The sequence below is a fragment of the Sciurus vulgaris genome (genome assembly GCF_902686455.1).
Source record: "Sciurus vulgaris genome assembly, chromosome: 13".
Lineage (NCBI taxonomy): Eukaryota > Metazoa > Chordata > Mammalia > Rodentia > Sciuridae > Sciurus > Sciurus vulgaris.
In genome coordinates this window covers 36,357,702-36,378,562 of record NC_136474.1, presented here as the reverse complement: position 1 = coordinate 36,378,562, position 20,861 = coordinate 36,357,702, and the positions used below count along the sequence as shown (strand labels likewise).

At 46.8% G+C, this 20,861-nt stretch overlaps 2 long non-coding RNA genes across 2 annotated transcripts in view; one reads left to right on the top strand and one right to left on the bottom strand.

The window, feature by feature from the left end:
• LOC306642744 overlaps window positions 1–20,861 on the bottom strand; it is an 838,964-nt gene that overhangs the window by 516,654 nt on the left and 301,449 nt on the right. The window lies entirely within an intron of this gene.
• LOC306642902 lies at window positions 15,180–16,036 on the top strand. Its single transcript, XR_013758719.1, has 3 exons — window positions 15,180–15,397; window positions 15,675–15,813; window positions 15,983–16,036. It is a non-coding gene; the product is annotated as an uncharacterized lncRNA (long non-coding RNA).

Below are 20,861 nucleotides of genomic sequence, written 5' to 3'. Positions count from 1 at the left end.
TATGCCTGCTGCCCATCACAAACAAGAAACCTAATAAAATTTTCTGTTTTGTCCACCAAGTCCCACACAAATGCTGAAGAGGAATCCATATGTCTATGGAATGAACACTGCTGAATCTATCTATCCCCATGAGGAAAAGCCACAAATCAACATTCATGAGGGTTTAGGTCCTTCAAAGATAAACCAACCCAGTTAGGAGCAGTGGATCAGAATGACCACAGTCAATGCATACACACAAGGATTCCTAATGCTCCACCCACAATACACATAGAATTGCCTACATATGAACTTGTTGCCTGAACATGTTTACTTCACACAGATGATTGGTTATACGTCCTGAAAACACACACACATACCCATGAGATATGCTAGGAAATGCTTAATAAGATGTCACCAGGGGGAAGTAAAAAAGTCTTGACTTTCAGTTTACAAGGTGTATCTAGTCAACCAAGATTAATTTCAACTTAACAACCAGATACTACTAAATATGAACACAAAAAGTGATGAGCCCCATCAGTTACCACAACTAGTTCCATTCCACTCCAGCATACAAAGTAGTTTGTGCAAAAAATTTGGCTCTCCCTGGAATATGAACTTCAACTTCAACCCCAAATACACAATGAAAATTATATCACTGTCTCCAGCAATAAATACACCTGAACGTATGTACAACTGTTATCTATACCCTGAACAGATATAATGCCTGTTACTTCTCAACATAAGTGCAACTGCTATCTGCACCCTAAAGAGATATAACACTTGTTACTGTATCAACTTTTACACAAAATACTCTATTCATCCTAAATGTTCATGTGTCATTCCTTCAAAACAACAAACTAATACAACCTGAGCTGGAGACATGTCTATACAACAAAGACACTACCCCCATACACACAATGAATACCCTACAGGCTCAGATTCTAGGAAAACAACAAGTATACAAACACTTATGCACTACCCAAACAGACAAACATGAAGTCCCACACTTCTCAAATACATCTCTCCAAACACCTCAATGCACAATGTACACAGCCAATTCCAAGCATACAATAAACCTCCCACATCTGCAAGAATACACACTCCATGAATTCAAGGACACTCTCAGCCACCCAAAACCTCTACTTCTCAAACATGTGAGACTGAACACAAATACCGGGACCACTCAGGCAACATCACACAAATCTTAAAGGATTACATTCCACCATACACACAAACACAACTTCTGAGCATCTTGCATATACATAGACTCTAAATATACGCATCCACAAACTCCTGAATACACCTAAACACTCGTGTGCATAGACAGAAAACACAAAAACATTCATCTGGCATGCATGAGGAAAAGTTCAATACTAGCACACACAAAAAACCAAACATGCACTAATCTTTATACAGTGACCAATGTATACAGTTTGAACCAGGAAATAGACTCATGAATATTCCCAAAACATCTCACAGAGATTTCCTAAAACATTGTATAGTATTCTACATCTCCAGAAAGCAACCTGCCAACCATGCCAGTCAAACATGTCTATATATGCCTATAAACATCACAACATTCATCAAACAAATAACGTGTTGAATACTAATACCACCCTCATTCCCAATGAAAAAAATTATAGAATGCAACCACTTAGTGATAAATCCACAAACCAATGTGCACGCCCAACACACAGGAGCATCTCCAGTATATTATATAAAATATACATAAAACCACTTACAAATCTCATATTATCACTGGCTGCAAGAATGCACTTCTTCTCTACCCCAATACGAAGAAATCACTCTGTCACACATCTCTAACACATATAAACACAATTCCCACACTCCCCTGTGTAAATGCCCTTCTTTTCCATCCCACACATAAATTCCTACTTCCCAGTTGTATGCAAATAAGTTTCTACTAAATACACACATGGCCACAGAAAATACACATCAAAACTGCCATGTCCCTTAAGTACACATACACTCGAACATTCTTCCTTCTCACTACTATTGCTCATTCATGTAACACTGATACACACAAATGAGCACCTCTGAGGTGTGCTAGTTAATTTAATCTCAATATACATGTACCTCTCCACAAGCATCACATCCCTACATGATTAACTGGCACACACACATATACAAATATTGCCAAATAGATAGTACCTTATACTACCATGATACACAAGATCACAAACTGTCAATACAAGAAATAACTCCCCATCAAAAATGCAGAATCCTACTAACTACTCATCACAATCACTTATATTTATACTACTCCTACAAAAAAAGTACTCACAGACCTGGCCTCAGACAGTCAAGTACATATACAGGAATATGAATACCAAAAATAAATCCACATAACCAAACACCATGTACTGAATGTAAAAATACTCCTATATGTCCCAATAATCTCAATCACTTTGCAAACCCAGTGAAATATACCCAGACATGATCCTTAACACTGCTCATATGCACAAACACACATTTATTTCCAAAATTACCATCCTGCATGCACGCATACCAGTCTTCAGGGGCAAAACAAACAAACAAAAAATCACATGTGAAATATTACAAAATCCAAATTACAAACACCTAACCTCAACTCTGAGTTTATGTCCCCACCCTCCAAATACACATCAGTCACTACTCTCCCTTAATCTCAAATTACAACCACTCACCACCACCCACACTTCTGAATACATAGCAGATTCTCATCAGTCATTTGCAAACTAAACAAACCCCAAACTCTGCATATCAACACATTAGGGGCACCACCACCCCACAAAAGGAAGAGTGACAAACCACTCATGCCCTCTGAATTCCTACCATCCTTACAAGGACAAGCACATCTCATTTTTCTCTTACAAATCGCCACCCATTGATTATCATGCCTTCAAAACTAAAGGAAAACTTCCTCACACCCAAAAATACCGACAAGGAGCTCCCAGTAACCCACCAACAAACACGAGAGCATGCAATCAATTTCACATGTGCGATCGATGAAAACCACGCAATTTAATAACGAAATAACAATCTCTTTATTGCAAAACGTCTTTAGGTCAGATGTTCTCATCCGATCATCGAGTTCATTTTCCAGACTCTTCCACCACAGCCAACCTATGACTGCACGTCCATCAACCACAGCAGAAGGGCAAAAGTGGCTAGGTAGTCCCTTTCGCAAAGTCGCCAGCGTCACCGAACAGGAGTGTCCTTCTGCCTAAGGACGCGGAGGTCGCTGACAGTCTCCAGCACTCACACATCTCACGGTGTCGAGGAGAGGCCGTCCAACTCCATTGACATCGACACCAGACACCTCCCTGCAGACTGGACGCCGCTGCCTGCACACCTCTGAGGCTCCACTCAGCGCCGCGTCCCTGGGGTTGTGAAGGACGCCGACCCAGAGGCTCCGCTCTCGTACCGCTTTGGCGACTAACATCTGGCTTCCAGGACATGAGGCCGCGGGGCTGCGCAGGGCCTTGTCTGGGCGCTGCCCGCGTCCAGGTGAGAACAGGCCGCGGGCGGCGGCGCCGGCGGGGACACACGACGGCGAGACCCGCCGCATAGGACTGGAGACCGGCGCACGACAGACTCGGGAAGGGAGAGCCACGCGGGTCCAGTACCTCTGGGCTGGAAACCGAATCTGGACGCCGCCATGGGAGCCGCGCCGACTGTGGAGGAACCGCCACCCGCGCTCGCGCCTGCGTGTAGCCCCGCGGCAGCCGCAACCTTCGCTGTACCCTTGGACAGCGGCCCGCGAGCGACATGGCGCCTCTGGCCAAGTTCGTGCGCATGCGCGAGGGCTGCCCGGGAAGCGCGGAGCACCTGCAGGACCTGATGGAAGTGCATAGGGTCTGCAAGGAGTCGCCTGAAGGCGACTCCTCCTTGGGGAGCCTCGGGCTGCTCTTTCTTCCAGGGAGTGCACCTGAAATGACCGCCATGATGTTCACTATTACAAATCTGCCATGCCTGCATTGGAGACCGCCCTGGCTGCAGCATTCCAAGCTCTCTACCCTGAAGCACAGACTTCTTATTTAGGACCATTGTTTTGACTCCCTTTGCACCGCGTCCCTTTGATTCTTGTTCACTGGTCCAAACATCAGTGTGTGTCTTCCTCATACTCCATGTGTAGATTCCATTGGAGAGCAGTTTTGGCAAAGAATTAGGTCTGGGTAACACTCTAAAACTCCCATTCCTTGATTTTTGCCTTCCACGTTTACTGAACTCAGCATATGATTTCATACAGAGAGCCCTCCCAATATATATGGATGCTCAACTCTTTTCTTTGAATGTTTTTCTTATATATTTAATGAAGACTTGGCAGTGGTAACCAATTTCAGTAAACAGATCAATTTAATCCTCTTCCTTTTCTCCTATGGTTTTAGTTTTCAAATTTGTACCATGGATTCACTTGACCTGGTAATACATTGAAAAAAAAGTTTCACTCCCTTGATGTTGTTTCTGGGAATTTGGGTAATTAATATCACTCCCCTCAAGAGAACAATGTGGAAGAGATGTCAAATGTGACACTGCCAAGGGTCTCATGGTTTGCAAACCTAAAAGTTCTTCACAAGTCAGACAGGGCCTTTGCCATTCCTCCATAGTGCCCTGATTAGTTGGACATCCATGTTTAGAAATATTTTTTTCTCAGTGATCACTGTTAGTTCAGGACTTTACATCAATAATGATCAGATAATAGGACAGAAGGATATTTTACTGCTCCTTTTCATGGACACTCCATTCCTTGACTTTTTCCTACTGTATTTACTGTAATGGGTATATTCTTAGATATGGGGAGCTTTCCCAATATATATGAATGAATACACAAATGTTTTCTTTGAATGTGTTTGTTATACCTCTAATCAAGACATGACATTAACCAAAATCATCAGAGCAATTTTACCTTCTCCCTGTTTGTACTGTATGTCAAAATTTCAGTTGGCATACTTTTTTATTTTTTGCATACTTATTTATTTTTAAGCTACAAGTTTATCCCTCCCTCCCCCATCATTTTTAAAATTTTTATTTTTACAGGCTGCATTTTGATTCTTTGTACCCAAATGGAGTACAACTTTTCATTTTTATGGTTGTGCACAATGTAGATTCACACCATTTGTGTAATCATACATGTACATAGGGTAATAATGTCTGTCTCAGTTCACTATCTTTCCTTCCCCCAGTCCCTCCCACCCCATTTCCCTCTACACAATCCTAGTTCCTCCTTCTTCTCTTATCCCCCTGCTACCCTCCCCCTGCATTATGTATCATCATCCACTAGTCAGAGAAAACATTCGGCCTTTGGTGATTTTGGGGATTCACTTATTTCACTTAGTATAATACTCTCCAACTACATTCATTTACCAGCAATTGCCATAATCTTATTCTTCCTTATGGCTGAGTAGTATTCCATTGTGTATATGTGCCACAGTTTCTTTATCCATTGAAGGGCATCTAGGTTGGTTCCATAATCTGGTCACTGTGAATTGATCAGCTATAACCACTGATGTGACTGGGTTATTGTAGTATGCTGATTTTAAGTCCTTGGGTATAGGCCAAGGAGTAGGATAGCTGGGCCAAAGGGTGGTTCCATTCCAAGTTTTCTGAGGAATCACCATACTGCTTTCCAAAGTGGCTGCAGCAATTTGCAACTCCACCAGCAATGTATGAGTGTATCTTTTTCCCCACATCTATGCCAACACTTATTATTGTGTACTTAATAATAGTCATTGTAATTGGAGTAAGATGAAATCTTAGGGTAGTTTTGATTTGCATTTCTCTAATTACTAGAGAAGATGAGCACTTTTTAATATTTTTGTTGATCACCTGTGTATCTTCTTCTGTGAAGTGTCTGCACAGTTCCTTAGCCCATTTATTGATTGGGTTCTTTGTATTTTTGGTATAAAATTTTTTATGTTCTTTATAAATTTTTAAGATTAGTGCTCTGTCTGAAGTGTGTGTGGAAAACATTTTCTCTCTGTAGGCTCTTTTTACACATTATTGATTGTTTCCTTTGCTGAGAGAAAGCTTTTCTGTTTGAATTCATCTCATTTATTGATTCTTGCTTTTATTTCTAGTGCTCTGGGGATCTTGTTAAGGAAGTCTGGTTCTAAGCTAACATGATGAAGATTGAGGCCTACTTTTTCTTCTATTTGATGAAGGTTCTCAGGTCTAATTTCTAAATCCTTGATCCATTTTGAGTTGAGTTTTGTACAGGATGAGAAATAGGGGTTTAATTTCATTTTGCTTCATATAGATTTCCAGTTTTGCCAGCACCATTTGTTGAAAAGGCTATCTTTTCTTCATTGTATGTTTTTGGCACCTTTGTTGAGCTTGAGTTAACTGTACTTTTGTGTATTTGTCTCTGTGTCTTCTATTCTGTACAATTGGTCTGCCTGTCTATTTTGGTGCCAATAGCATCAGTCGACATACTTTTAAAATGTGTACCATGGACATACTTGGACTTATAACATTGAAAAAAATCCATTCTCTTGATGCTGTTTCTGTAATTTCAGATAAATAGTATTCCTTCCAAAAAATAATGTGGCAGAAAGATCACATGTAACACTGTCAAGGGCCACTGTGGGTGAAGACAGAAAAGCTCTAAAGGAAGCAGACACGACTATTGCCATTCCTCCAAAGTTCCTGCATTGGTGGAAGAGCTTCTGCTTTGTGAAGCTGATCAGCCATGTTCAGACATGTGTTTTGTTTTGTTTTATCTTTTTTTTGTTTTTGTTTGTTTGTTTGTTTTTCCTAAGTAATCAGTATTATCCTAGGGATTTACAATAACATTGGTCAGATGGTAGGGTAGAAGGACATTTAACTGCTCCTTCCATGGCCAGTCTGCACAAATTAAATTTGGGCTAGTTGCATTACATGTGAATCTAGAGTCTAGCATTTTGAAGTAGTGCAAAACTGATTGCATGGGTTTAGGGATGAAGTTCAGTGGTGAAACACTGCCCAAGAGTATGCAAGGGCCCTGAATTCAATCTTGGTCTAGGGAAAGAAACTTTCTTTGGAAGTCTGGTCTCCATCATTCATTACAGTAAACCATCATTTTTTTAAAAAATGTGGAAATAGGAGAAGACAGTTTTATCGTACTGTCTTTTATATCACTAGGTCAAGGAAAAAAGAAAAAAAGAAAGAAAGAAGCCCTCCAGATCTAATACCAATGACATAAATGAAGACGTGGGAAATAATGAGCTGATATGACAAGTGAAAGAACAGCCAAAGAAGCCTATTTTCAGTGTCTGAGTATCCTGTTTTGTCCCATTCCTTTAAGAAGGCTTTTAATGAGGTGTTAAATATATCATGAACACCCAACTGTGGGTTTTGCAGACATTATTGGATGAAAACATACTGTATCCATACAATGCAAGCCACATCCCACAGTTAAGAGTATTGGCTGTTTATACTCATGATTGTGTGACTGGTGAGAGCCAGAGCTCACTGGTCATGCCCAGCAGGGGAAACAAACAAAGACAATCTTTGAGGCATTGGAATAGAGTTGCATCTGTCACCTACTCTCCTGTGAATCTGAGAAACTATCTTAAAATGACCCAGAGGAACCACACACCACGTGTGTTACCACTGTATTACTTGAAGGTAACTGGAGGTTCTTCTATACCTCCCATAGCTCTTCATGAAATGTCTGCCCAGCCCTACACAGGCCTGCTGCCCTGGGGGCTGCATGAGAAATGTCTTGACCCATCATTTCACTGGGGTTTACATTCAAACTTTTCCCAGCTGCAGTTGGAAACTGAGCTGCTACTACAGCCAGGTCACTCTCTGGGTCCTGTGTTGACGTTTCTCACACTGGAGACTGCAAAACTCTGTGTCCATCATCCTGGCCTTTAGAAGAAGTTGTGCCTAGAGGGTCAGGGACTTACTATTCAAATGCCAGTCAACCCTTAAATCCTTGGGAATTTGAATGGAGTATTTTCCCCTGTGGTCAACTGATTGAGCAGAAGTAGAGGTAGTAAAGAGTCTTAGATGATGCATGTGACCCGGCTAGGGAAGAATGATACTGCTCGTGGGGGGAAGGCTCCTAAGACACTGATCCAGACAAGGCAGGGGATGTGCACTGGTTCAGCACAAAGAAGAGAGGTTTGGGGATTGATTCTTTGTAGAATGGACACAAGGTTTGTAGGCAGGCTGAGATGGTGTTACAGTGTTGGTTAGGAAGGCCTAGCTGGAGGGGAGAGGCTGAGCCTGTGTGCATTCTTGAAACACCTGGAAGCTGCCTATGATATCATTGTGGGGGATTGACTCCAGAGTTTCAGGTCATAAATGGGCATTGGAGAGACATGTGCTTAGCTAGAAAACAGGCCAGTGGGGTCCTGGCTGACCATACCTGCACTGTGATATACTCCGTGTGTGAGACTGCAGGGCACTCCAGCTGCCACAGCACAGGGCCATCACCAACTTCCTCCCAGGGAAACTTCTCGTTCAGTCCAGACAGCAGATATCCTTGATTTCTGAAGGTCAGAGAACCTAGGAAACATCAACCAACATAGATTTGGGTCTCTGTAAGGTCTTCGACATTGTTAATGCTTTCATGGAAAAAAGTCAGAGATTTTTGGTATTGGCCACTTCCTGTGGTGCAGCCTTGGTTCCTCAATTTATGTTGGCATGAAGACTTTGCACATCTTTCTTGTTTGGTATTCCTTGTAAGTGCACACATGTGGGGTGTCCTTCATTTTTCCAGGATCAAATGTGAAGACAACTGTGTACTTTTCAAGAGAGGAAGGAGAATAACACACAGTTAGAAGGGGCCCTATTTGTACTATTGTCATTTGAACTTTGGCAGAAGTCCTTTTAATATATGCAAGTGTTGAAGTGTTGTGAACCATGCATTTGACTACCCTGTGCATGATGACCTGGTGAACATGGATGTGCTCTAGCAACCTTGCCACACCTGGAAGCTGGCCCAGGCCTGATTCTCTGTAACACTTTCCTTCCCATAATTGGGAGATTAAAGGGAAAGTAACTCAGAATGACTCCAATACCCAGACCCAATAACAACATGACCAGTGACTGTGAAAATCTTTGGGAAGCCCCATCAATCACCATCATCATCTTTCATAAAACTCAGCAGCTGTTGTTGGTCATGCCAGGAGAGGATCTCAGAGAACTCAATTTCTATCACACAGACTTTTCCCCTGGGAGCAGAGCTTCCTGTGTCTAGTAGGAACCACTGAACACTGGAGACAGGGCTGGCCAGAATTGGTGCTCCCACTGGTTTTTGCAGTCAGAAGTGCTGGGGAAAGGGCAGAGGTTATAGTTAAGTGGTAGAGTGATTGCCTAGCATGTGTGAGGCAGTGGGTTTATGTCTCAGGACCACATACAAATAAATAAGAGATAAAGATCCATCAACAACTGAAAAAACATGCTAGACAAAGAATCCACATGCTGGGTGGGATGTGCTCCTGGGTGAACTACAGGGTTCCTAAGCCTCTAGCCAGGGAGAGAGTTTATTCAGGTGCTTTTGTTTGTGCAAACATAGGAAAGAAACAGAATGCTTTACAAGGAGGATCAGCAAAGGAAGTCTGAGGAGATGATGGGGCCAAAATTTTTGGAACTTGTCACCTTCACAAAAGACCTTGCAGCACCTGGCACTGCCATGGAGCAGGTTCCTTTCTTATTGTTCAGTCTGAGGAGAAGGATGGTGCCTCTAAGCAGAGTCAAATTGAACCAGTTCTAGAGAGTCACCCAGGAGGCCAATGGAGTGTCTACAAAGGATGCACAAGGGGAATCTGAGAGATCGGGAGAGCTGAGGTGTCCTGGTCAACGGGCAATGTTCAGGTCATCCCTGTGCACTGGAAACACTTTTTACCTGGGTAGGAGCATAGCATAAAATTCACTCAGGGACATTTGAAAACTGCATGATTTCCTAACTCACAGGGCCCTGAGTTAATATTCCCAGTCTGATTCCCAGTGACCAAGAAACTGGGGCCTCACTCCTGCTGCCATTTCCTCTCCTCCATTCTCCCCTTTGCTTTGCATCCACAGCATCTGCCTCACAGACACAAGGCAGGAACTTTAATCCTGGTGCCCCCATGTTCCTCAACAGAGGCCTGCCCTCCCTGGATTGGGCCAGGACCCCTGGTGTTCCCTGATATAAATCACACCCCTGACCAGCTTCTGGCAGTTATCTGATCTGTGTGGTTCCTGGCAGGGACAGGAGAGACCTGGAACAAGAATCACCTAGGGGTCCTGCTGGGTCCCTCAGATCTGATTCCCTTCAGGTGCTAGTTGATTCAGAGTGTTCCCAGAACTATTATTCTCCCTTAGGAGCAGCTCTGTCCTGGGACCGTCCCAGACCACTGCAGGACACAACTCCACATCCCTGCCACCAGCTCCTGCCTGGAATTGGGCTAACATCTGCCTGGGCCAGACTGGGCCTCCCTTACCCAAATCCTACCAAGGTTTGTGGAGTCTGAGACCACAGAGGTGATGGAGGATCCAAGGATGCAGTTGTCAGGAGCCTTCCAGTGCCAGCTTCCTCCTGTACCACAGTGGGTGGACCTTCCAAGGTCCCCAGCCCCTCAGGCTGTCCAATAGCCAGGTGGGGTCCCGACATTCCCACAGAAACCCATTATAGTGTCCAAGAGATGCCAAGGGCCAAGGCAGGTTTTTGTACCAAATAAGAACTTTTGCTTCACTGTAGGGGATTAGGTCTTGCAAGAAGAATAGCCCACTGGCACCTGAGGTCCCTCCCACCCTTTGTTTAGAACTGCACATTGACTGGGCCAACTTGAGAACACCTTTCTCTCCTTGCCTGTCCAAAGAACCAACACACAATCTGCCTGGGACTTGGTTCTGGGTGGGCAGATTGTTTGAAATATTAGTGGCTCCAAATGTCTCCCAGGTGATTGTCCTAGATACTGCACCTGGTGCACTGTCACATCCCTTAAGTTCTCAGGTCAGGTTATTCTGATGCTTGGCAGATAAGGTTAGGTCCCCTGAACCCTGCCTTCTACCAAGTGTTGGGATGAACTTGGATCCCCCTTCCATGTGCTACTCTGGTCCTCTTTGTCCTAGCGTGCACCTCCGGAAAGACCACCCTTAAGACACGGCATGCCAACTCATTAGCAGTGAAACACAGGGTGCCAGGAATCAAGGTACACAAGGAGATAGCACCTGAAGTTATCCAAGGGTACATGGACATCATGGATGAACTAGTCAGGCCTACCAACTTTGCCACCTGGGAGCCCACCTACTAGCCCACAGGAGAGCCTGCTGCAAACTTGGGAGAGGATAGACTGGATCAAAACTCAATAGAGGATGATTTATATTCAGATGAAAGTCTACTGAGCTACAATTATTAGGACTTTGCCAACAATCATTATGTCTACAAAGTTTCACAACCTGTAGAACTGAGTTTCATACCTTAGATTATCAGCATTGTGTATGTGTGTGTGTGTGTTCACACACTTGTAATCATGTGTAGCTGGTGGTCAGGATTTAACAACCTCATGGTGCAGACCAGGATGGGGACATCACCACTTCCTATTTGTCCTGGGAGTCTTCTTGACTTTGGATCATTTCCTCCCAAGGTCACTCACATTCTCTTCCTTCTCTTCCTGGGTGGAGTCCATGATCCACCACAATTCCTGGAGGATTGCTTTCCTCCAAACCATAAATTAATATATTGGACCTAACGAAAGAGCTGGAGAAGGAGGAAGGACTCACCCCTGACCAGGTAGAGAGGGGAAGGAATGTCTCCCAGTAGACCAGGAGCAGGAGGTACACCAGTTATATAAGAGATGCAGGGACACCAGTAAAATAAGTGCAAGGAAACTAGGATGCCAAGGGTTGGGAAGAAACAAAATCTAGACAAGGGAGAGAAGTTCACCAGGTAGAAAAACAGAGGTAGAGACACAAGGACTTTGGGAAGGACACAAAGTGGATTAAGCAGAGAGGGGTATGTGGTAGACAAGGAGACAAAGGGACACAGGTAGGCAGGAAAGGGAGTGACCACAAGTGGGCAGGGGAACGAGGAATAGCAGGTAGATGAGGCATGTACAGGGCCCTAATCACATGGCCCATGGGGACTTTGTTTATCTTATCCTGCCTGTGATACATGGCTCCTTGAGTGAGACTGCTACAGGATAGAGGATGTAGGTGGAGAAAAAGAGGAAGGAGACAGGACAGCCAGGTATGCGTTCAGTGGATCAAACTGAAAGGAAGTCCAGGAGGGTGGCCAGCAGAGCTTCAGTCTGTCCCTCTGAGACTAAGATGGGTGACATCTCCAGCTACCAACTCCCATTCAAGTGTACTTGTCCTGAGTTCCTCTGGCCCTCATCACGCATGATGAAGAATTAGCCAGCGCCCATCTCCCACTGCAGCTGATGGAGAAGCAACTCCTGCCCTGGAATGAGACAAGTGGTATGCAGCTGTCCCAAGGTCATGGTGTGTCCCAACAGGACTCAAGAACTTCTGAGGCAGCTGCCAACCAAGATGCAGAGAAATATAACCATCACACCAATCGAGGGATCAGCATGGAGAACTGGCTCCAAGAGGTGGCTTCCTAGGCTTCCCAGGACTTGAAGCAGTGCAGGGTCATAGACTCAGAGTTACTGGGACCAAAGGACACTGCTATCCTCCTGAATTATCACAGATCTCTCTTATTGAGGACCATCCAGTTCATCTGCTCTCCCTAGAACCTCAGATTCTCCTCCCTGAACTTGGGGAACAAAGGCGTAGTGGGTCCCAGAAGAGGCCCTTTTTTGGGGCCCATGTAGGACATCTGGTACCTGCAGTATGGATGATGACCTCCAAAGCCTGGATTTGCTCCTAGCCTCCCAGCACCATCTCCTGCCCTGGGCACTGTCCCAGAGAAAGGGACCTCACATAGAAACCCTCTGCTCAGAACATCAAGCACCCCAGGCCCCAGCTGTCCAGAGGAGGCTTCAGCCCCCAATCCCTTCAGCACCATCTGCTGCCCTAGGGACTGTCCCAGAGCCAGGGAACTTGCATGGAACCCCTCAGCCCCCACCCCCATGAGCTGCCAATCCAGGAAGCAAGCTGTCACTGGATGTTTAGTTGTGTGGAAAATATGCCCCATTTCATGCCTACCCTCCAGATCTCTGGAGGTCAAGTTCTGACTCTGAGACTGTTTGGAAACTCACTGCCTCAGAAAAGGAAGTGCAAGTCATCAGGCAACCAGAAGAAGAGGAAGAGGCAATGAGGACAGTGGAGTCGTTGGACTGTGTGGTCTCTGAGGTGGCTGCTCTTCCAATGGAGTCTGGACAATATTTCACCCTCACTGCATTCTGTGCCCCAAGAGCCACAGGGTCCTCCTCACTCAGGACAGTTACTACTAGTACTCAGGAAAGGGAAGGGAAAGGGAGGGTATTGGGAGTGTAAAAAATGAGCAGGGAGAGAGCAGAGGGAATGTCGTGAGATGTGAGGGGATGGGATGTTCAAGCCTGGTGGGAAGTTGTACCTTGATGATCTTGTGTCAGTGGCAGTTTTGTAGAAAAATCTTCTCAGGCTGCTGCCTTCTGCCATGTGTATCTGCAACTCCATGCAGTAAGAACTTAGAGGAGGAGGTAACTGGAGATGCCAAGCCCCAGGTCACACAGGTGTCCATTCACTGGGTCTTGCCTCCAAATTTAGACTGGTCCTTCCACTGATCCTGGGAGAAAACAGACCAAAAGCTCCCAGAACCCAACTCATCACCCCCATTCCAATGGCCTTCTTTGGTTTAGGGGATCTTCTCTGTGCATCCCTTCATGATCTGTGTCCCTTAAAAATCTCTTTTACCAATCAACTGAGGGTTCTTGGCCCAATGCAGAGAGCAATAAAGCAAAGGGCATCTCTCTTGGTATTAGCAGCTCTGAGTTTTGAGGACCGGTGGCTCTCAGATCTTAGTGTTAGCATCCCTGAGATTGAATGTCATTGACTCTTAGCTCCTAGTGGGTAGCAGCTCTCCTTTTGCCTTCCTGGAAGAAGTAGCCAGCAGCTTCCAACTTTCCACTGGAGCTCATTCGATGGCTGAACCTAGCAGCTCCTGCAGCTCTCCATTGCTCCCTGTAACTCTCTTGTGCTAGTCTCCCTAAGGGTGACCAGCCCAGTTTGCCAGTTTACAGTGCAACCAACCTGATCTGCTCTACTTGACATAAGTCATGAATAGACAAAATTAATCATGTGAAAGAGGTTTCATTAGGACTTTGTCATTGAGTGCACTGTGGACAGTCTGCAGGAGCTGCCTGGTGAAGTACCTGGAGGAGAACAACACCTGCCCCACCTGCAGGATTGTGATCCACCAGAGCCACCCACTGCAGTACATTGGGTGAGTGCATGCCGCACTAGGCAGAACGAGAGTGAGGAGTCACAGGCATCTGCACATCCCTGCAGGTGCCCAGATGTCAGGCCATGTAGTGGCCAGGGCAGGGACACCCAGCAGCACTTGCCTAGGTTGCTGGAGAGACCTCTAGGCCTCGTGTTTTTCACAGTTGCTTGCTGCTGGCTTTGTGTCATTCTTGTTTTGTTTTCTCTCTCTCTCTCTTTTTTTTTTTTTTTTTTTTTTTTTTTTTTACTGGGATTGAACCCACGGTGCTCTACCGGACTCACTCTCAACCCTATTTAAAGCATTTTTTATTTCAAGTCAGGGTTTCACCAAGTTACTGAGGCCGGAATTGTGATCCTCCTACCTCAGCCTCCTGAGTCACTGGGATTATGGGGGTGCTACCACCCCAGCACTCTCTGTTACTTATCTGTTTGGTTCTGTGAGAACCACTGTGCCTTACCATTTGGGACACCTCTCCAGGGTCCCCAGCCCCGCAGCTGCTGCATGCTAGCTGGAAATAGCTGTCCATCTGGCTCGCCTCTCTTATGCTCTGCTGCCTTTACTACTTGAGCTGGCGCCTTGTCTCCATGCTGCTTGTGATGAGCTTCCTTCAGAGAACTCTCAGAGGTTAACCTGTCCACACCAAGACTGGCGATGGCTCTCGCTTGATAGTTTGCTCGTTGATGTTACGCCTGCATCTCACACTTTTAACCCTCCCTTTTGCACCTCTTGCCACATTAGACATGTGTGTGTCATTGATTCTATTTATCTGAATTTTAAGAGGCCTAAGTCAGTTCCGGGTGCTCAATCCCCACCTCCTGTGGACAGTGGGCTTCCTCAGCAGTCCTGGGATAGGGTGGATTGCCTTTGCCTTGTGGTGCCCAGCATTAGGATGCTACATGACCCCCACCCTGACCCCTGGGAGCTGCTGTTCCTCCAGAGCACTGCACAGCCAAACCACGACTCCACTGGAGACCCTTCCTCCAAGGCCACTCCAGTCTCCATGTCTGCTCCATCCTTCAGGCCACACGCCTGCAACATCCTTCCCAGCCTCTCTGGATGCTCCTGCCACCCTACCAGGATTCTTCAGGACGCCCATGTGCCAGAGGACAGGACGGGGTAGGTATGACTCCCAGAGGGCCTGGGGCTCCCAAGTGCCATGTACCAGAAGTCAGGACAGGATGGAGTGGACTGGCTGCAGAGGCACGCTGACACCATGCAGGTTTGGAGAAAGTATCTGTGTGCCTGAGGTGGAACTACAGTGTTGAGGCAAAGCAGCTTCAGATCAAAGACCCAGCTCCTAGGTATTAGGCTGGGCCTCCAGTGGAGGCCTGCAGAGCAGTGACCTGCTGACCAGCTGACCAGCTGACCAACCACTGACCTCCCCTCTGTCCAGGTGAGCATCTGCTTGGAATGCAACAGCAGCAAAGTGTGGGGCCTGAAATGGAAGTGGATCTGCTGCTCAGCCCCAGGCCACAGCCTTACATCTGAAGAAGTTCATCGCCAAAAAGCTCAACCTTTCCTCCTTGAATGAGGTAAGTTGTGATACTGAGGTATCGCAAGCAGAGTGATAAGGCGTCATTTCTCAGTTGTTAGAAATCCTTCTAAAGTGCTTCAGTTTGTTATATTTTGCTTTGTTTTCCCACAACTTCAGAAATCTTAATCAAAAACAAAAATTCTTGCTTGTTTCTCCTACCCTGCCAGGTAGTACACAGGAAATGCAACAAAGACTGTGGACAGCAGGGACAGGTTCTGAGTGTAGGTTGGAGACTCGTCCTGCTCCTTGATTTCCCATCCTTTGTGACTGGTTGGGGGATATGCTGTCTTGGAGGGTGTGACGGTAATAAAGCTGGTCTGTCTGGGAGCTGGGCATGGGTCACCGTGGTGGCCAATGGCCCTCCATGTGGAGGTGCAGATGGCCAGCAGGAGTCATCTCTGCAGAGCCCCAGACAGGCTCCTTGGCCTGTGGTGTAGCTTTACAGATCCCTCAGGCTGGGTGAAAAATGGGCTCTGGGGCACAGGCATGGGAACCAGAGAGGCTGGTGTCAAGGAGTGTGAGAGAGAAGGGTTGGGTGTTGCAGAGGACCCAGGTGGCCAGGGAGAGCAGTGTGTGGACATAGCCTGGCAGGTGAACCTCGGCCCAGCCAGAACCTGAGGATGTGCCTTATTTGGAAAGGGGGACTTTGCAGATGTAATCACATTAGGGATCTTGAGGTGAAATAATCCTGGATTATCTGCCTGGATCCTAAATCCAATAACAAAAGAGCCCTGTGTGAGAATGAGGCGATGGAAGGTGAGACCCACACTCGCACACTTGTGGCCCCTCAGCCCTGTGTGGGGACCTAACCTCAGGGCGGCTCGGGGGTGCAGGACAGGCTGCTCTCTTCTCTCTTCTGCTCTCAGGGCCCAGAGGATCTCACAGATGCAGCCTCGCCCTGTGGAAGGCTCCTACTCTGTGGATTTCCCATCTGGTTCTATGCACAGCTGCAGAGACTGTCTGAGAGGCCCCAAGGGCCTCTGCAGTAACACAGCCCTGTGGCACCCAGGTCCACAGTGTGGCTGCAGAGCTGTGCCGCAAGGCGCCAAAGCCAGGTCTTGGCGAGGCCATGGAGGATCCCAGTCCTGGCCCTAAGAAGCCCCACAGGACATGCCATACATGCCAGCCACCTGTGACCCACAGGAAAACCATGTCCAGATGTGGCTTGTGGTGGGAAGAAGGCAGAGGAGAAAACAGGGAAGGGCTGTGGTTTGGCCCACTGGTGGCTGGCCTGGAAGGAGTGAGGGGGCTTTGGATCCTGTGAAGGGGGAGGCAGAGCTCATGAAGGGGCATGAGTGCACCGGGGGAGGAGGCCTGGGGTGGCCACTCTCCCTGGCACAAGAAGTGTCCTTGGGAGCAGCAGGAGGCTGTGAGGCATCTGCTTTGATCCCAGAGCTCTGGGACCCCACAGCCTGCTAAGGACACTGCCACCTTCACAAACACTGGGCAGGACAGAGGGGCCTATGTGTGGAGGACGAGAGGCACAGGACACCCACACCTCACAGGGGACAGCAGCCATTGTGTGGGGCTTGTGGGCACAGAGCAGTTGGAGTGCCCACTGGGGTCACCACCGCTTGCAGTCAGGAAAGTGCAGTAGAAACCACAGGAGATAGTGCTCACGCTGCGAGCCACCCTGCACCAGGAGCAGCCCATGCGGCCTTGGTGGTGGGGAGGCTGGACACAGACAGCCGGTTTCTCACAGACAGCAGGCTGTGTGGGTGCAGGTTCATGCACCAAACAAAGTCACTTGGGATGTGGACATGGGTGTCTGGACTGGGTGTGTTGGGCGGGCACTCTCCTGCCTGTCAGTGTGATTGGAACCCAAAAAGGCCCTAAAAACAGTCTCTTCAGGGAGAAGCCTGGGGTCCCTGTCCTTCACTGCAGTGGAGGACAGAACAGCGGGGAGGGGACTGACAGGCAGGGCTTGTCTGTGAAAGCAACTGGCTGGTAGAGTGTGGCAGATGAGGCCATTCCCAGTGTGCAGTGTCCACTGGGCCCAGCAGGTGCCCTCCCACCTTCACTGTCCAGGTACCTTGGTGCCATCCCTGCTGCTGAACAAACCATTTCTGACCCTCGAGGTCCTTGTGGCTGGCAGCTCAGGAGTGGGCCCATGTCCTGCCCATCAGGACATGGAGGCAGGGACATGGGTAGTGTGGCTCCTGGTCCATGAGCTGGGGACAGTGGCCCCAGGAGAAGGGGAGAATGTGAGCCCTACAGCGCTCATCCAAGAAGCTATGAGCCTGGGCAGGACATAACATATTTGACTTTGGGGGCTGGAACAGCTGCTAGGCCTTATCCACAGGGCCCCCTGTGGCTGAGCCCCAGGCTCATGTGGGTAGGTCTGCCCTGAAGGAGTGGTTGATACCTCACCTTTGCTTCCTTGGATTTCTATTCTGATGGGGCAGGAGTGAGTGGGCAAGGGAGGCAGGCCCTCCCGCGGTGCCCAGGGATGCCATAGATGCTGGGGAGTGTGTTATCCTGCTGGTGATGGCACAGGTCTCCACACGGGTCAGCAGGGCCTTAGCCATCAGCCAGTAAGTCTCTAATGTAAGCCCCTCTCCCATCAGCTGGAGGAGTTCCTGGGCAAGGACCACACCCTCAAGTTCATGGTGGTCACGTGGTAGAGGTTCAAGGTGAGCACTCACCCTGAGAACCTGCCATGTAACTCTACTCTTCCTGGGCTCTCACCGTGGCTGGGTCTCCTCAGGTGGGGGACTTCAGTCTCCCCCTCTGGTTAGGAGCAGGAGTCAGTGACTACTGTGGTCAGCAAACCTATGAACCTTCAGCGGCTTCCTGAAGCAGGGTACTATAGTGGAACCCCATCCTGGGCAGAAGGGGTGGGAGGTTGTGGGGTTGAATGGGGTCAGGGTAAATGGATGGAGTTAGAGAACATCATGCAAAGTGAAACAAGCCAAACTCAAAAACCAAATGTCAAATGTTTTCTCTGATACGTGCGTGGAAGCTAATTCACGAAAAGGGGATGGGATAGGAAGGAATAGGGTTACTTTATATTAGGTAGAGGGGAGTGAAGGGAGGGGAAGGAGTATGGGGAAGGTATGATAGTAGAGTGAAACAGACATTATTATTTCATGTACATGTATGACTGCATGAATGTGACCCTCCAATAATCAGAAAGTGAGAGATTACACTCTATTTATGTATTATGTATCAAAATGTATAAATGCATTCTACTGTCATTTACAACTAATTAGAAAAAATAAAATAAAAAAATTTTTAAAAAACTGAATAGCAGAAACAGAAACAATCCAGTTAGAAAGGGGGCAAAAGATATATACCTATCTTTTGCCAGAGAGGTCAGATGTTTGGCAAGGAAGACATGAAAAGATGTTTGAGATCACTTTCCAAGAATGAAATGCAAAGTAGAAACTCCCAGTAGGAATCTCTCCATTCCAATTAGAACAGATAAAACACAGATCAGTAATGACGCTGAATGCTGGTGAGAGTGCCAGCACTCCCATTTATCGTTCACTCCTGGTGGAACCAGAAGGTGGCAAAGCCATTCTGGAAAATATTGTGTGTCTTTAAAAACTGATAAAATTAAACACACACTTACCATAGACCCAGTGACTACATTCCTGGGTATTTATCCCAGCAGAGTGGATATCAGTACACAATCATTCATGGTGGCTCTATTTGTCATAGACCAAACTGGAAACAACCACAATACCCCCTGGCCCACCCTAGTGGTGAACACGGAAACAAGCCATGGCACAGTCTTCCCAGGAAGAACTCAGCAGTGAACTATGAGAAAACAACCTATTGATGAAGCAGCAGCCTGAGTGGATTTCTAGGGCCTTGTTGAAACTAAGGAGAAACTTGAAAAAGCCCTCTAGCTTCACTTGATTGCCAGTAGTTACTTGCATTTTGTCAACTTTACACATCACTAACTTTGGAGGACAGGCCACTGAGCAATAGAGTGTTCATCTCCCAAAGCTTTGTAGGAGATAACACTTCTGAAATGGGGGTTTAGAATAGTAATTTCCTAGATTAATTTTCAGGGCTGTGATGCCGCTCCCATTAAAACCACTGATCTCCCTTGGGCCTATACTGGTGTTTGATGGGCTGAAAACCCTATCCCCAGATCACACTAATGCCACCACTTTTGGAAACTGTGTCCTCTGAAGAACCATGAAGTTTTATTATGAATGACAAACCATGAACTATTTCACCTCCAATCACTTTTGTGCATGCCTATGTTCAACCCCATTTTTATCCCATAAATAGCAATAAACTTTGGACCCCTTTCAAGGAAATTGTTCTCCTTTGCAAAATTCCATGTTTCAATGATTCATATACCATGTGGTGTGTAGCCTCCTTTGGGTTTTCTCATTGATTTCTAAGAGTAATAGATTGCAATGTGGGCCAGCCACTCCCAACATAGGTCACTGTGTTGTCAGTGTGGGGCCAACACTGTGTATGAAAGAGTTGGGGTACAATGTCTAAGGGGGACTCCAACTTGGGATTGAACCAGTTCCTCCTGTGTTTGTGGTTCCCAGTGTATCCTGGGTCATTTTGGGAAGAAAGGGCATGACTTGGGGAATATCAGGGATTGTCTACAGTTGGGTCAGGCTCAGGTCAGTGCCAGGTCACACCCTCCAGTCCTGCACTCAAGATGGGCAGGGACCATGGGGACCTGAGCCAAACCAGACCCTGCCTCTGGCAATTGCTGCCTTTGCTGTTGTCCCTGAACCCTGAGGCTTCTAGCCCCATGTCATTTGCACATTCTGTGGGAGGTTGATAGGATTCCTAGAGTGCAAGAAGGCCTAGAGCCAGCAACCAGAGGATTCCAGAGAGGTATCATTTTACACTTATTTCCTTATGACTTTTTCTTCATGTCTGACCATAAGCTTCAGACTAGAGGGAGGTTATTTTATTTACCACTGTCATAAAAAAAAAATCAAATGGAGCAGAATTGGTTCTGGGCCCTTGAAATGGAGCAGGAGGCCATTGTCAATCAGATCTCACTGGGAACCAAAGCTCAACCTTTATCAGGGCTGCACCCCACCATGCTGATCAAAGTGGCCA